Source organism: Nelusetta ayraudi, unplaced genomic scaffold (genome assembly GCF_046127955.1).
Source record: "Nelusetta ayraudi isolate G7.1 ecotype Tasmania unplaced genomic scaffold, CSIRO-AGI_Nayr_v1 ptg000042l, whole genome shotgun sequence".
Lineage (NCBI taxonomy): Eukaryota > Metazoa > Chordata > Actinopteri > Tetraodontiformes > Monacanthidae > Nelusetta > Nelusetta ayraudi.
Genome location: NW_027466092.1, coordinates 15,937,501 through 15,950,310, shown reverse-complemented (window position 1 = coordinate 15,950,310; position 12,810 = coordinate 15,937,501). Strand labels below are relative to the sequence as shown.

At 43.1% G+C, this 12,810-nt stretch overlaps 40 non-coding genes across 40 annotated transcripts; all 40 read left to right on the top strand.

The window, feature by feature from the left end:
* Window positions 1-127: 127 nt before the first annotated feature.
* trnap-agg (transfer RNA proline (anticodon AGG)) lies at window positions 128-199 on the top strand. The gene has a single exon. It is a non-coding gene; the product is annotated as a tRNA-Pro (tRNA).
* Window positions 200-555: 356 nt separating this feature from the next.
* On the top strand, window positions 556-627 carry trnaa-ugc (transfer RNA alanine (anticodon UGC)). The gene has a single exon. It is a non-coding gene; the product is annotated as a tRNA-Ala (tRNA).
* A 145-nt stretch (window positions 628-772) lies between these two features.
* trnap-agg (transfer RNA proline (anticodon AGG)) lies at window positions 773-844 on the top strand. Its single transcript has one exon. It is a non-coding gene; the product is annotated as a tRNA-Pro (tRNA).
* Window positions 845-1,092: 248 nt separating this feature from the next.
* On the top strand, window positions 1,093-1,164 carry trnap-ugg (transfer RNA proline (anticodon UGG)). The gene has a single exon. It is a non-coding gene; the product is annotated as a tRNA-Pro (tRNA).
* An 80-nt stretch (window positions 1,165-1,244) lies between these two features.
* trnap-cgg (transfer RNA proline (anticodon CGG)) lies at window positions 1,245-1,316 on the top strand. The gene has a single exon. It is a non-coding gene; the product is annotated as a tRNA-Pro (tRNA).
* Window positions 1,317-1,564: 248 nt separating this feature from the next.
* Window positions 1,565-1,636, top strand: trnap-ugg (transfer RNA proline (anticodon UGG)). The gene has a single exon. It is a non-coding gene; the product is annotated as a tRNA-Pro (tRNA).
* An 80-nt stretch (window positions 1,637-1,716) lies between these two features.
* On the top strand, window positions 1,717-1,788 carry trnap-cgg (transfer RNA proline (anticodon CGG)). The gene has a single exon. It is a non-coding gene; the product is annotated as a tRNA-Pro (tRNA).
* Window positions 1,789-2,174: 386 nt separating this feature from the next.
* Window positions 2,175-2,246, top strand: trnaa-ugc (transfer RNA alanine (anticodon UGC)). Its single transcript has one exon. It is a non-coding gene; the product is annotated as a tRNA-Ala (tRNA).
* A 145-nt stretch (window positions 2,247-2,391) lies between these two features.
* trnap-agg (transfer RNA proline (anticodon AGG)) lies at window positions 2,392-2,463 on the top strand. Its single transcript has one exon. It is a non-coding gene; the product is annotated as a tRNA-Pro (tRNA).
* Window positions 2,464-2,711: 248 nt separating this feature from the next.
* On the top strand, window positions 2,712-2,783 carry trnap-agg (transfer RNA proline (anticodon AGG)). The gene has a single exon. It is a non-coding gene; the product is annotated as a tRNA-Pro (tRNA).
* Window positions 2,784-3,031: 248 nt separating this feature from the next.
* On the top strand, window positions 3,032-3,103 carry trnap-ugg (transfer RNA proline (anticodon UGG)). The gene has a single exon. It is a non-coding gene; the product is annotated as a tRNA-Pro (tRNA).
* Window positions 3,104-3,183: 80 nt separating this feature from the next.
* trnap-cgg (transfer RNA proline (anticodon CGG)) lies at window positions 3,184-3,255 on the top strand. Its single transcript has one exon. It is a non-coding gene; the product is annotated as a tRNA-Pro (tRNA).
* Window positions 3,256-3,503: 248 nt separating this feature from the next.
* trnap-agg (transfer RNA proline (anticodon AGG)) lies at window positions 3,504-3,575 on the top strand. The gene has a single exon. It is a non-coding gene; the product is annotated as a tRNA-Pro (tRNA).
* A 356-nt stretch (window positions 3,576-3,931) lies between these two features.
* Window positions 3,932-4,003, top strand: trnaa-ugc (transfer RNA alanine (anticodon UGC)). Its single transcript has one exon. It is a non-coding gene; the product is annotated as a tRNA-Ala (tRNA).
* A 145-nt stretch (window positions 4,004-4,148) lies between these two features.
* trnap-agg (transfer RNA proline (anticodon AGG)) lies at window positions 4,149-4,220 on the top strand. The gene has a single exon. It is a non-coding gene; the product is annotated as a tRNA-Pro (tRNA).
* A 248-nt stretch (window positions 4,221-4,468) lies between these two features.
* On the top strand, window positions 4,469-4,540 carry trnap-ugg (transfer RNA proline (anticodon UGG)). The gene has a single exon. It is a non-coding gene; the product is annotated as a tRNA-Pro (tRNA).
* An 80-nt stretch (window positions 4,541-4,620) lies between these two features.
* On the top strand, window positions 4,621-4,692 carry trnap-cgg (transfer RNA proline (anticodon CGG)). The gene has a single exon. It is a non-coding gene; the product is annotated as a tRNA-Pro (tRNA).
* A 386-nt stretch (window positions 4,693-5,078) lies between these two features.
* On the top strand, window positions 5,079-5,150 carry trnaa-ugc (transfer RNA alanine (anticodon UGC)). The gene has a single exon. It is a non-coding gene; the product is annotated as a tRNA-Ala (tRNA).
* Window positions 5,151-5,295: 145 nt separating this feature from the next.
* Window positions 5,296-5,367, top strand: trnap-agg (transfer RNA proline (anticodon AGG)). The gene has a single exon. It is a non-coding gene; the product is annotated as a tRNA-Pro (tRNA).
* A 356-nt stretch (window positions 5,368-5,723) lies between these two features.
* trnaa-ugc (transfer RNA alanine (anticodon UGC)) lies at window positions 5,724-5,795 on the top strand. The gene has a single exon. It is a non-coding gene; the product is annotated as a tRNA-Ala (tRNA).
* A 145-nt stretch (window positions 5,796-5,940) lies between these two features.
* Window positions 5,941-6,012, top strand: trnap-agg (transfer RNA proline (anticodon AGG)). The gene has a single exon. It is a non-coding gene; the product is annotated as a tRNA-Pro (tRNA).
* Window positions 6,013-6,260: 248 nt separating this feature from the next.
* trnap-ugg (transfer RNA proline (anticodon UGG)) lies at window positions 6,261-6,332 on the top strand. Its single transcript has one exon. It is a non-coding gene; the product is annotated as a tRNA-Pro (tRNA).
* An 80-nt stretch (window positions 6,333-6,412) lies between these two features.
* Window positions 6,413-6,484, top strand: trnap-cgg (transfer RNA proline (anticodon CGG)). Its single transcript has one exon. It is a non-coding gene; the product is annotated as a tRNA-Pro (tRNA).
* A 248-nt stretch (window positions 6,485-6,732) lies between these two features.
* Window positions 6,733-6,804, top strand: trnap-agg (transfer RNA proline (anticodon AGG)). Its single transcript has one exon. It is a non-coding gene; the product is annotated as a tRNA-Pro (tRNA).
* Window positions 6,805-7,346: 542 nt separating this feature from the next.
* trnaa-ugc (transfer RNA alanine (anticodon UGC)) lies at window positions 7,347-7,418 on the top strand. Its single transcript has one exon. It is a non-coding gene; the product is annotated as a tRNA-Ala (tRNA).
* A 145-nt stretch (window positions 7,419-7,563) lies between these two features.
* Window positions 7,564-7,635, top strand: trnap-agg (transfer RNA proline (anticodon AGG)). The gene has a single exon. It is a non-coding gene; the product is annotated as a tRNA-Pro (tRNA).
* Window positions 7,636-7,883: 248 nt separating this feature from the next.
* On the top strand, window positions 7,884-7,955 carry trnap-agg (transfer RNA proline (anticodon AGG)). Its single transcript has one exon. It is a non-coding gene; the product is annotated as a tRNA-Pro (tRNA).
* A 248-nt stretch (window positions 7,956-8,203) lies between these two features.
* Window positions 8,204-8,275, top strand: trnap-ugg (transfer RNA proline (anticodon UGG)). The gene has a single exon. It is a non-coding gene; the product is annotated as a tRNA-Pro (tRNA).
* Window positions 8,276-8,817: 542 nt separating this feature from the next.
* On the top strand, window positions 8,818-8,889 carry trnaa-ugc (transfer RNA alanine (anticodon UGC)). The gene has a single exon. It is a non-coding gene; the product is annotated as a tRNA-Ala (tRNA).
* A 145-nt stretch (window positions 8,890-9,034) lies between these two features.
* On the top strand, window positions 9,035-9,106 carry trnap-agg (transfer RNA proline (anticodon AGG)). Its single transcript has one exon. It is a non-coding gene; the product is annotated as a tRNA-Pro (tRNA).
* A 248-nt stretch (window positions 9,107-9,354) lies between these two features.
* Window positions 9,355-9,426, top strand: trnap-agg (transfer RNA proline (anticodon AGG)). The gene has a single exon. It is a non-coding gene; the product is annotated as a tRNA-Pro (tRNA).
* A 237-nt stretch (window positions 9,427-9,663) lies between these two features.
* trnap-cgg (transfer RNA proline (anticodon CGG)) lies at window positions 9,664-9,735 on the top strand. Its single transcript has one exon. It is a non-coding gene; the product is annotated as a tRNA-Pro (tRNA).
* A 248-nt stretch (window positions 9,736-9,983) lies between these two features.
* On the top strand, window positions 9,984-10,055 carry trnap-agg (transfer RNA proline (anticodon AGG)). The gene has a single exon. It is a non-coding gene; the product is annotated as a tRNA-Pro (tRNA).
* Window positions 10,056-10,597: 542 nt separating this feature from the next.
* trnaa-ugc (transfer RNA alanine (anticodon UGC)) lies at window positions 10,598-10,669 on the top strand. The gene has a single exon. It is a non-coding gene; the product is annotated as a tRNA-Ala (tRNA).
* A 145-nt stretch (window positions 10,670-10,814) lies between these two features.
* On the top strand, window positions 10,815-10,886 carry trnap-agg (transfer RNA proline (anticodon AGG)). Its single transcript has one exon. It is a non-coding gene; the product is annotated as a tRNA-Pro (tRNA).
* Window positions 10,887-11,134: 248 nt separating this feature from the next.
* trnap-ugg (transfer RNA proline (anticodon UGG)) lies at window positions 11,135-11,206 on the top strand. Its single transcript has one exon. It is a non-coding gene; the product is annotated as a tRNA-Pro (tRNA).
* A 248-nt stretch (window positions 11,207-11,454) lies between these two features.
* Window positions 11,455-11,526, top strand: trnap-agg (transfer RNA proline (anticodon AGG)). The gene has a single exon. It is a non-coding gene; the product is annotated as a tRNA-Pro (tRNA).
* A 248-nt stretch (window positions 11,527-11,774) lies between these two features.
* trnap-ugg (transfer RNA proline (anticodon UGG)) lies at window positions 11,775-11,846 on the top strand. The gene has a single exon. It is a non-coding gene; the product is annotated as a tRNA-Pro (tRNA).
* A 539-nt stretch (window positions 11,847-12,385) lies between these two features.
* On the top strand, window positions 12,386-12,457 carry trnaa-ugc (transfer RNA alanine (anticodon UGC)). Its single transcript has one exon. It is a non-coding gene; the product is annotated as a tRNA-Ala (tRNA).
* Window positions 12,458-12,602: 145 nt separating this feature from the next.
* On the top strand, window positions 12,603-12,674 carry trnap-agg (transfer RNA proline (anticodon AGG)). The gene has a single exon. It is a non-coding gene; the product is annotated as a tRNA-Pro (tRNA).
* The last annotated feature ends 136 nt before the right edge of the window (window positions 12,675-12,810 follow it).

Here is a 12,810-nt window from a genome sequence, read left to right as displayed (position 1 = left end):
TGGAAGAGGTCCCTCGTTTAAAACCTGGACAAGCCCATTGGTTGAAACTGCTCATTGAAAGTCCTATCTGTTGTAAATGAAGAATGTATCCCTTCTCCACTGAAAAAGAAACAACAAACATATGTATGGCTCGTTGGTCTAGGGGTATGATTCTCGCTTAGGGTGCGAGAGGTCCTGGGTTCAAATCCCGGACGAGCCCTTTCATTTAAACCGATGATTTGAAACTGTATTTGCGGTAAATGAAGAATTTATATCTGCTCTGATGAAAGGGGTATAAATCTCTCTTCAGGTGGAAGAGGTCCCTCGTTCAAAACCTGGACAAGCCCATTGGTTGAAACTGCCTCTTTCTGAGGAGAAAGCGCAACGCATTTGTTTCTCCTCCTCTGAAAAACGTTCATGTGTTTGACTCGGTTGTGCTAGTGGAGGCAAGTAAGGCAACGTTTCCCATACAGATACGACAGTCCACTCAATGAAGTGAAAGTCATAGATTTTTTCTTGCGCTAGTTTGAACGAGCTTAATTCAATGTAAGAGTACTATATTTAGCTGGCAAAAGAGGGGATGTAGCTCAGTGGTAGAGCGTGTGCTTTGCATGTACAAGGTCCAGGGTTCAATCCCCAGCATCTCCAGTCTCTGGATGTGTGTTTCTAAAGGTAGCACAGCATTTTGGCTCATTTTTGTCATTCAATGAAAAGCAGCATTCTTTATTTAAAAACCATTGTTGTGATAAGATTAGATATTTTCTCTTCTTTGCTGAAAAATAATTATGTCTAGGGCTCGTTGGTCTAGGGGTATGATTCTCGCTTAGGGTGCGAGAGGTCCCGGGTTCAAATCCCGGATGAGCCCTTTCATTTAAACCGATGATTTGAAACTGTATTTGCGGTAAATGAAGAATTTATATCTGCTCTGATGAAAGAAAGACCACATGTTGCGCTCGCTGGTCTCGGGGTATAAATCTCTCTTCAGGTGGAACAGGTCCCTCGTTCAAAACCTGGACAAGCCCATTGGTTAAAACTGCTCATTTAAAGTTCTTGCTGTTGTAAATGAAGAATGTATCCCTTCTCCACTGAAAAAGAAACAACAAACATATGTATGGCTCGTTGGTCTAGGGGTATGATTCTCGCTTTGGGTGCGAGAGGTCCCGGGTTAAAATCCTGGACGAGCCCATTAATAGGAACAGCTTATTCTAAACTTTAGTCTTTGTAACTGAAGATTGTTTTTCACATCTAAAAAGGACCACATCTAGGGCTCGTTGGTCTAGGGGTATGATTCTCGATTCGGGTGCGAGAGGTCCCGGGTTCAAATCCCGGACGAGCCCTTTCATTTAAACCGATGATTTGAAACTGTAGTTGCGGTAAATGAAGAATTTATATCTGCTCTGATGAAAGAAAGACCACATGTTGCGCTCGCTGGTCTCGGGGTATAAATCTCTCTTCAGGTGGAACAGGTCCCTCGTTCAAAACCTGGACAAGCCCATTGGTTGAAACTGCTCATTTAAAGTTCTTGCTGTTGTAAATGAAGAATGTATCCCTTCTCCACTGAAAAAGAAACAACAAACATATGTATGGCTCGTTGGTCTAGGGGTATGATTCTCGCTTTGGGTGCGAGAGGTCCCGGGTTAAAATCCTGGACGAGCCCATTAATAGGAACAGCTTATTCTAAACTTTAGTCTTTGTAACTGAAGATTGTTTTTCACATCTAAAAAGGACCACATCTAGGGCTCGTTGGTCTAGGGGTATGATTCTCGCTTCGGGTGCGAGAGGTCCCGGGTTCAAATCCCGGACGAGCCCTTTCATTTAAACCGATGATTTGAAACTGTAGTTGCGGTAAATGAAGAATTTATATCTGCTCTGATGAAAGAAAGACCACATGTTGCGCTCGCTGGTCTCGGGGTATAAATCTCTCTTCAGGTGGAAGAGGTCCCTCGTTCAAAACCTGGACAAGCCCATTGGTTGAAACTGCCTCTTTCTGAGGAGAAAGCTCAACGCATTTGTTTCTCCTCCTCTGAAAAACGTTCATGTGTTTGACTCGGTTGTGCTAGTTGAGGCAAGTAAGGCAACGTTTCCCATACAGATATGACAGTCCACTCAATGAAGTGAAAGTCATAGATTTTTTCTTGCGCTAGTTTGAACGAGCTTCATTCAATGTAAGAGTACTATATTTAGCTGGCAAAAGAGGGGATGTAGCTCAGTGGTAGAGCGTGTGCTTTGCATGTACAAGGTCCAGGGTTCAATCCCCAGCATCTCCAGTCTCTGGATGTGTGTTTCTAAAGGTAGCACAGCATTTTGGCTCATTTTTGTCATTCAATGAAAAGCAGCATTCTTTATTTAAAAACCATTGTTGTGATAAGATTAGATATTTTCTCTTCTTTGCTGAAAAATAATTATGTCTAGGGCTCGTTGGTCTAGGGGTATGATTCTCGCTTAGGGTGCGAGAGGTCCCGGGTTCAAATCCCGGATGAGCCCTTTCATTTAAACCGATGATTTGAAACTGTATTTGCGGTAAATGAAGAATTTATATCTGCTCTGATGAAAGAAAGACCACATGTTGAGCTCGCTGGTCTTGGGGTATAAATCTCTCTTCAGGTGGAAGAGGTCCCTCGTTTAAAACCTGGACAAGCCCATTGGTTGAAACTGCTCATTGAAAGTCCTATCTGTTGTAAATGAAGAATGTATCCCTTCTCCACTGAAAAAGAAACAACAAACATATGTATGGCTCGTTGGTCTAGGGGTATGATTATCGCTTAGGGTGCGAGAGGTCCCGGGTTCAAATCCCGGATGAGCCCTTTCATTTAAACCGATGATTTCAAACTGTATTTGCGGCAAATGAAGAATTTATATCTGCTCTGATGAAAGAAAGACCACATGTTGCGCTCGCTGGTCTCGGGGTATAAATCTCTCTTCAGGTGGAACAGGTCCCTCGTTCAAAACCTGGACAAGCCCATTGGTTGAAACTGCTCATTGAAAGTTCTTGCTATTGTAAATGAAGAATGTATCCCTTCTCCACTGAAAAAGAAACAACAAACATATGTATGGCTCGTTGGTCTAGGGGTATGATTCTCGCTTTGGGTGCGACAGGTCCCGGGTTCAAATCCCGGACGAGCCCATTAATAGGAACAGCTTATTCTAAACTTTAGTCTTTGTAACTGAAGATTGTTTTTCACATCTAAAAAGGACCACATCTAGGGCTCGTTGGTCTAGGGGTATGATTCTCGCTTCGGGTGCGAGAGGTCCCGGGTTCAAATCCCGGACGAGCCCTTTCATTTAAACCGATGATTTGAAACTGTAGTTGCGGTAAATGAAGAATTTATATCTGTTCTGATGAAAGAAAGACCACATGTTGCGCTCGCTGGTCTCGGGGTATAAATCTCTCTTCAGGTGGAAGAGGTCCCTCGTTTAAAACCTGGACAAGCCCATTGGTTGAAACTGCTCATTGAAAGTTCTTGCTATTGTAAATGAAGAATGTATCCCTTCTCCACTGAAAAAGAAACAACAAACATATGTATGGCTCGTTGGTCTAGGGGTATGATTCTCGCTTAGGGTACGAGAGGTCCTGGGTTCAAATCCCGGACGAGCCCTTTCATTTAAACCGATGATTTGAAACTGTATTTGCGGTAAATGAAGAATTTATATCTGCTCTGATGAAAGGGGTATAAATCTCTCTTCAGGTGGAAGAGGTCCCTCGTTCAAAACCTGGACAAGCCCATTGGTTGAAACTGCCTCTTTCTGAGGAGAAAGCGCAACGCATTTGTTTCTCCTCCTCTGAAAAACGTTCATGTGTTTGACTCGGTTGTGCTAGTGGAGGCAAGTAAGGCAACGTTTCCCATACAGATACGACAGTCCACTCAATGAAGTGAAAGTCATAGATTTTTTCTTGCGCTAGTTTGAACGAGCTTAATTCAATGTAAGAGTACTATATTTAGCTGGCAAAAGAGGGGATGTAGCTCAGTGGTAGAGCGTGTGCTTTGCATGTACAAGGTCCAGGGTTCAATCCCCAGCATCTCCAGTCTCTGGATGTGTGTTTCTAAAGGTAGCACAGCATTTTGGCTCATTTTTGTCATTCAATGAAAAGCAGCATTCTTTATTTAAAAACCATTGTTGTGATAAGATTAGATATTTTCTCTTCTTTGCTGAAAAATAATTATGTCTAGGGCTCGTTGGTCTAGGGGTATGATTCTCGCTTAGGGTGCGAGAGGTCCCGGGTTCAAATCCCGGATGAGCCCTTTCATTTAAACCGATGATTTGAAACTGTATTTGCGGTAAATGAAGAATTTATATCTGCTCTGATGAAAGAAAGACCACATGTTGCGCTCGCTGGTCTCGGGGTATAAATCTCTCTTCAGGTGGAACAGGTCCCTCGTTCAAAACCTGGACAAGCCCATTGGTTAAAACTGCTCATTTAAAGTTCTTGCTGTTGTAAATGAAGAATGTATCCCTTCTCCACTGAAAAAGAAACAACAAACATATGTATGGCTCGTTGGTCTAGGGGTATGATTCTCGCTTTGGGTGCGAGAGGTCCCGGGTTAAAATCCTGGACGAGCCCATTAATAGGAACAGCTTATTCTAAACTTTAGTCTTTGTAACTGAAGATTGTTTTTCACATCTAAAAAGGACCACATCTAGGGCTCGTTGGTCTAGGGGTATGATTCTCGATTCGGGTGCGAGAGGTCCCGGGTTCAAATCCCGGACGAGCCCTTTCATTTAAACCGATGATTTGAAACTGTAGTTGCGGTAAATGAAGAATTTATATCTGCTCTGATGAAAGAAAGACCACATGTTGCGCTCGCTGGTCTTGGGGTATAAATCTCTCTTCAGGTGGAAGAGGTCCCTCGTTCAAAACCTGGACAAGCCCATTGGTTGAAACTGCCTCTTTCTGAGGAGAAAGCTCAACGCATTTGTTTCTCCTCCTCTGAAAAACGTTCATGTGTTTGACTCGGTTGTGCTAGTGGAGGCAAGTAAGGCAACGTTTCCCATACAGATACGACAGTCCACTCAATGAAGTGAAAGTCATAGATTTTTTCTTGCGCTAGTTTGAACGAGCTTCATTCAATGTAAGAGTACTATATTTAGCTGGCAAAAGAGGGGATGTAGCTCAGTGGTAGAGCGTGTGCTTTGCATGTACAAGGTCCTGGGTTCAATCCCCAGCATCTCCAGTCTCTGGATGTGTGTTTCTAAAGGTAGCACAGCATTTTGGCTCATTTTTGTCATTCAATGAAAAGCAGCATTCTTTATTTAAAAACCATTGTTGTGATAAGATTAGATATTTTCTCTTCTTTGCTGAAAAATAATTATGTCTAGGGCTCGTTGGTCTAGGGGTATGATTCTCGCTTAGGGTGCGAGAGGTCCCGGGTTCAAATCCCGGATGAGCCCTTTCATTTAAACCGATGATTTGAAACTGTATTTGCGGTAAATGAAGAATTTATATCTGCTCTGATGAAAGGGGTATAAATCTCTCTTCAGGTGGAAGTGGTCCCTCGTTCAAAACCTGGACAAGCCCATTGGTTGAAACTGCCTCTTTCTGAGGAGAAAGCGCAACGCATTTGTTTCTCCTCCTCTGAAAAACGTTCATGTATTTGACTCGGTTGTGCTAGTGGAGGCAAGTAAGGCAACGTTTCCCATACAGATACGACAGTCCACTCAATGAAGTGAAAGTCATAGATTTTTTCTTGCGCTAGTTTGAACGAGCTTAATTCAATGTAAGAGTACTATATTTAGCTGGCAAAAGAGGGGATGTAGCTCAGTGGTAGAGCGTGTGCTTTGCATGTACAAGGTCCTGGGTTCAATCCCCAGCATCTCCAGTCTCTGGATGTGTGTTTCTAAAGGTAGCACAGCATTTTGGCTCATTTTTGTCATTCAATGAAAAGCAGCATTCTTTATTTAAAAACCATTGTTGTGATAAGATTAGATATTTTCTCTTCTTTGCTGAAAAATAATTATGTCTAGGGCTCGTTGGTCTAGGGGTATGATTCTCGCTTAGGGTGCGAGAGGTCCCGGGTTCAAATCCCGGATGAGCCCTTTCATTTAAACCGATGATTTGAAACTGTATTTGCGGTAAATGAAGAATTTATATCTGCTCTGATGAAAGAAAGACCACATGTTGAGCTCGCTGGTCTTGGGGTATAAATCTCTCTTCAGGTGGAAGAGGTCCCTCGTTTAAAACCTGGACAAGCCCATTGGTTGAAACTGCTCATTGAAAGTTCTTGCTATTGTAAATGAAGAATGTATCCCTTCTCCACTGAAAAAGAAACAACAAACATATGTATGGCTCGTTGGTCTAGGGGTATGATTCTCGCTTTGGGTGCGAGAGGTCCAGGGTTCAAATCCCGGACGAGCCCATTAATAGGAACAGCTTATTCTAAACTTTAGTCTTTGTAACTGAAGATTGTTTTTCACATCTAAAAAGGACCACATCTAGGGCTCGTTGGTCTAGGGGTATGATTCTCGCTTCGGGTGCGAGAGGTCCCGGGTTCAAATCCCGGACGAGCCCTTTCATTTAAACCGATGATTTGAAACTGTAGTTGCGGTAAATGAAGAATTTATATCTGCTCTGATGAAAGAAAGACCACATGTTGCGCTCGCTGGTCTCGGGGTATAAATCTCTCTTCAGGTGGAAGAGGTCCCTCGTTTAAAACCTGGACAAGCCCATTGGTTGAAACTGCTCATTTAAAGTTCTTGCTGTTGTAAATGAAGAATGTATCCCTTCTCCACTGAAAAAGAAACAACAAACATATGTATGGCTCGTTGGTCTAGGGGTATGATTCTCGCTTAGGGTGCGAGAGGTCCCGGGTTAAAATCCTGGACGAGCCCATTAATAGGAACAGCTTATTCTAAACTTTAGTCTTTGTAACTGAAGATTGTTTTTCACATCTAAAAAGGACCACATCTAGGGCTCGTTGGTCTAGGGGTATGATTCTCGATTCGGGTGCGAGAGGTCCCGGCTTCAAATCCCGGACGAGCCCTTTCATTTAAACCGATGATTTGAAACTGTAGTTGCGGTAAATGAAGAATTTATATCTGCTCTGATGAAAGAAAGACCACATGTTGCGCTCGCTGGTCTCGGGGTATAAATCTCTCTTCAGGTGGAAGAGGTCCCTCGTTCAAAACCTGGACAAGGCAGGTTGAAACTGCCTCTTTCTGAGGAGAAAGCTCAATGCATTTGTTTCTCCTCCTCTGAAAAACGTTCATGTGTTTGACTCGGTTGTGCTAGTGGAGGCAAGTAAGGCAACGTTTCCCATACAGATACGACAGCCACCTGTCCACTCAATGAAGTGAAAGTCATAGATTTTTTCTTGCGCTAGTTTGAACGAGCTTCATTCAATGTAAGAGTACTATATTTAGCTGGCAAAAGAGGGGATGTAGCTCAGTGGTAGAGCGTGTGCTTTGCATGTCCAAGGTCCTGGGTTCAATCCCCAGCATCTCCAGTCTCTGGATGTGTGTTTCTAAAGGTAGCACAGCATTTTGGCTCATTTTTGTCATTCAATGAAAAGCAGCATTCTTTATTTAAAAACCATTGTTGTGATAAGATTAGATATTTTCTCTTCTTTGCTGAAAAATAATTATGTCTAGGGCTCGTTGGTCTAGGGGTATGATTCTCGCTTAGGGTGCGAGAGGTCCCGGGTTCAAATCCCGGATGAGCCCTTTCATTTAAGCCGATGATTTGAAACTGTATTTGCGGTAAATGAAGAATTTATATCTGCTCTGATGAAAGAAAGACCACATGTTGAGCTCGCTGGTCTTGGGGTATAAATCTCTCTTCAGGTGGAAGAGGTCCCTCGTTTAAAACTTGGACAAGCCCATTGGTTGAAACTGCTCATTGAAAGTCCTATCTGTTGTAAATGAAGAATGTATCCCTTCTCCACTGAAAAAGAAACAACAAACATATGTATGGCTCGTTGGTCTAGGGGTATGATTCTCGCTTAGGGTGCGAGAGGTCCAGGGTTCAAATCCCGGATGAGCCCTTTCATTTAAACCGATGATTTGAAACTGTATTTGCGGCAAATGAAGAATTTATATCTGCTCTGATGAAAGAAAGACCACATGTTGCGCTCGCTGGTCTCGGGGTATAAATCTCTCTTCAGGTGGAACAGGTCCCTCGTTCAAAACCTGGACAAGCCCATTGGTTGAAACTGCTCATTGAAAGTTCTTGCTATTGTAAATGAAGAATGTATCCCTTCTCCACTGAAAAAGAAACAACAAACATATGTATGGCTCGTTGGTCTAGGGGTATGATTCTCGCTTTGGGTGCGAGAGGTCCCGGGTTCAAATCCCGTACGAGCCCATTAATAGGAACAGCTTATTCTAAACTTTAGTCTTTGTAACTGAAGATTGTTTTTCACATCTAAAAAGGACCACATCTAGGGCTCGTTGGTCTAGGGGTATGATTCTCGATTCGGGTGCGAGAGGTCCCGGCTTCAAATCCCGGACGAGCCCTTTCATTTAAACCGATGATTTGAAACTGTAGTTGCGGTAAATGAAGAATTTATATCTGCTCTGATGAAAGAAAGACCACATGTTGCGCTCGCTGGTCTCGGGGTATAAATCTCTCTTCAGGTGGAAGAGGTCCCTCGTTCAAAACCTGGACAAGGCAGGTTGAAACTGCCTCTTTCTGAGGAGAAAGCTCAATGCATTTGTTTCTCCTCCTCTGAAAAACGTTCATGTGTTTGACTCGGTTGTGCTAGTGGAGGCAAGTAAGGCAACGTTTCCCATACAGATACGACAGCCACCTGTCCACTCAATGAAGTGAAAGTCATAGATTTTTTCTTGCGCTAGTTTGAACGAGCTTCATTCAATGTAAGAGTACTATATTTAGCTGGCAAAAGAGGGGATGTAGCTCAGTGGTAGAGCGTGTGCTTTGCATGTCCAAGGTCCTGGGTTCAATCCCCAGCATCTCCAGTCTCTGGATGTGTGTTTCTAAAGGTAGCACAGCATTTTGGCTCATTTTTGTCATTCAATGAAAAGCAGCATTCTTTATTTAAAAAACATTGTTGTGATAAGATTAGATATTTTCTCTTCTTTGCTGAAAAATAATTATGTCTAGGGCTCGTTGGTCTAGGGGTATGATTCTCGCTTAGGGTGCGAGAGGTCCCGGGTTCAAATCCTGGATGAGCCCTTTCATTTAAGCCGATGATTTGAAACTGTATTTGCGGTAAATGAAGAATTTATATCTGCTCTGATGAAAGAAAGACCACATGTTGAGCTCGCTGGTCTCGGGGTATAAATCTCTCTTCAGGTGGAAGAGGTCCCTCGTTTAAAACTTGGACAAGCCCATTGGTTGAAACTGCTCATTGAAAGTCCTATCTGTTGTAAATGAAGAATGTATCCCTTCTCCACTGAAAAAGAAACAACAAACATATGTATGGCTCGTTGGTCTAGGGGTATGATTCTCGCTTAGGGTGCGAGAGGTCCCGGGTTCAAATCCCGGATGAGCCCTTTCATTTAAACCGATGATTTGAAACTGTATTTGCGGCAAATGAAGAATTTATATCTGCTCTGATGAAAGAAAGACCACATGTTGCGCTCGCTGGTCTCGGGGTATAAATCTCTCTTCAGGTGGAACAGGTCCCTCGTTCAAAACCTGGACAAGCCCATTAATAGGAACAGCTTATTCTAAACTTTAGTCTTTGTAACTGAAGATTGTTTTTCACATCTAAAAAGGACCACATCTAGGGCTCGTTGGTCTAGGGGTATGATTCTCGCTTCGGGTGCGAGAGGTCCCGGGTTCAAATCCCGGACGAGCCCTTTCATTTAAACCGATGATTTGAAACTGTAGTTGCGGTAAATGAAGAATTTATATCTGCTCTGATGAAAGAAAGACCACATGTTGCGCTCGCTGGTCTCGGGGTATAAATCTCTCTTCAGGTGGAAGAGGTCCCTCGTTTAAAACCTGGACAAGCCCATTGGTTGCAACTGCTCATTTAAAGTTCTTGCTGTTGTAAATGAAGAATGTATCCCTTCTCCACTGAAAAAGAAACAACAAACATATGTATGGCTCGTTGGTCTAGGGGTATGATTCTCGCTTAGGGTGCGAGAGGTCCCGGGTTAAAATCCTGGACGAGCCCATTAATAGGAACAGCTTATTCTAAACTTTAGTCTTTGTAACTGAAGATTGTTTTTCACATCTAAAAAGGAAAACGTCTAGGGCTCGTTGGTCTAGGGGTATGATTCTCGATTCGGGTGCGAGAGGTCCCCGGTTCAAATCCCGGACGAGCCCTTTCATTTAAACCGATGATTTGAAACTGTAGTTGCGGTAAATGAAGAATTTATATCTGCTCTGATGAAAGAAAGACCACATGTTGCGCTCGCTGGTCTCGGGGTATAAATCTCTCTTCAGGTGGAAGAGGTCCCTCGTTCAAAACCTGGACAAGGCAGGTTGAAACTGCCTCTTTCTGAGGAGAAAGCTCAACGCATTTGTTTCTCCTCCTCTGAAAAACGTTCATGTGTTTGACTCGGTTGTGCTAGTGGAGGCAAGTAAGGCAACGTTTCCCATACAGATACGACAGCCACCTGTCCACTCAATGAAGTGAAAGTCATAGATTTTTTCTTGCGCTAGTTTGAACGAGCTTCATTCAATGTAAGAGTACTATATTTAGCTGGCAAAAGAGGGGATGTAGCTCAGTGGTAGAGCGTGTGCTTTGCATGTACAAGGTCCTGGGTTCAATCCCCAGCATCTCCAGTCTCTGGATGTGTGTTTCTAAAGGTAGCACAGCATTTTGGCTCATTTTTGTCATTCAATGAAAAGCAGCATTCTTTATTTAAAAACCATTGTTGTGATAAGATTAGATATTTTCTCTTCTTTGCTGAAAAATAATTATGTCTAGGGCTCGTTGGTCTAGGGGTATGATTCTCGCTTAGGGTGCGAGAGGTCCCGGGTTCAAATCCCGGACGAGCCCTTTCATTTAAACCGATGATTTGAAACTGTATTTGCGGTAAATGAAGAATTTATATCTGCTCTGATGAAAGAAAGACCACATGTTGCGCTCGCTGGTCTCGGGGTATAAATCTCTCTTCAGGTGGAACAGGTCCCTCGTTCAAAACCTGGACAAGCCCATTGGTTGAAACTGCTCATTGAAAGTTCTTGCTATTGTAAATGAAGAATGTATCCCTTCTCCACTGAAAAAGAAACAACAAACATATGTATGGCTCGTTGGTCTAGGGGTATGATTCTCGCTTTGGTTGCGAGAGGTCCCGGGTTCAAATCCCGGACGAGCCCTTTCATTTAAACCGATGATTTGAAACTGTAGTTGCGGTAAATGAAGAATTTATATCTGCTCTGATGAAAGAAAGACCACATGTTGCGCTCGCTGGTCTCGGGGTATAAATCTCTCTTCAGGTGAAAGAGGTCCCTCGTTCAAAACCTGGACAAGCCCATTGGTTGAAACTGCTCATTTAAAGTTCTTGCTGTTGTAAATGAAGAATGTATCCCTTCTCCACTGAAAAAGAAACAACAAACATATGTATGGCTCGTTGGTCTAGGGGTATGATTCTCGCTTAGGGTGCGAGAGGTCCCTGGTTCAAATCCCGGATGAGCCCTTTCATTTAAACCGATGATTTGAAACTGTATTTGCGGTAAATGAAGAATTTATATCTGCTCTGATGAAAGAAAGACCACATGTTGCGCTCGCTGGTCTCGGGGTATAAATCTCTCTTCAGGTGGAAGAGGTCCCTCGTTTAAAACCTGGACAAGCCCATTGGTTGAAACTGCTCATTGAAAGTTCTTGCTGTTGTAAATGAAGAATGTATCCCTTCTCCACTGAAAAAGAAACAACAAACATATGTATGGCTCGTTGGTCTAGGGGTATGATTCTCGCTTTGGGTGCGAGAGGTCCCGGGTTTGAGTCCCGGACGAGCCCATTAATAGGAACAGCTTATTCTAAACTTTAGTCTTTGTAACTGAAGATTGTTTTTCACATCTAAAAAGGACCACATCTAGGGCTCGTTGGTCTAGGGGTATGATTCTCCCTTCGGGTGCGAGAGGTCCCGCGTTCAAATCCCGGACGAGCCCTTTCATTTAAACCGATGATTTGAAACTGTAGTTGCGGTAAATGAAGAATTTATATCTGCTCTGATGAAAGAAAGACCACATGTTGCGCTCGCTGGTCTCGGGGTATAAATCTCTCTTCAGGTGGAAGAGGTCCCTCGTTCAAAACCTGGACAAGCCCATTGGTTGAAACTGCCTCTTTCTGAGGAGAAAGCGCAACGCATTTGTTTCTCCTCCTCTGAAAAATGTTCATGTGTTTGACTCGGTTGTGCTAGTGGAGGCAAGTAAGGCAACGTTTCCCATACAGATACGACAGTCCACTCAATGAAGTGAAAGTCATAGATTTTTTTCTTGCGCTAGTTTGAACGAGCTTAATTCAATGTAAGAGTACTATATTTAGCTGGCAAAAGAGGGGATGTAGCTCAGTGGTAGAGCGTGTGCTTTGCATGTACAAGGTCCTGGGTTCAATCCCCAGCATCTCCAGTCTCTGGATGTGTGTTTCTAAAGGTAGCACAGCATTTTGGCTCATTTTTGTCATTCAATGAAAAGCAGCATTCTTTATTTAAAAACCATTGTTGTGATAAGATTAGATATTTTCTCTTCTTTGCTGAAAAATAATTATGTCTAGGGCTCGTTGGTCTAGGGGTATGATTCTCGCTTAGGGTGCGAGAGGTCCCGGGTTCAAATCCCGGACGAGCCCTTTCATTTAAACCGATGATTTGAAACTGTAGTTGCGGTAAATGAAGAATTTATATCTGCTCTGATGAAAGAAAGACCACATGTTGCGCTCGCTGGTCTCGGGGTATAAATCTCTCTTCAGGTGGAACAGGTCCCTC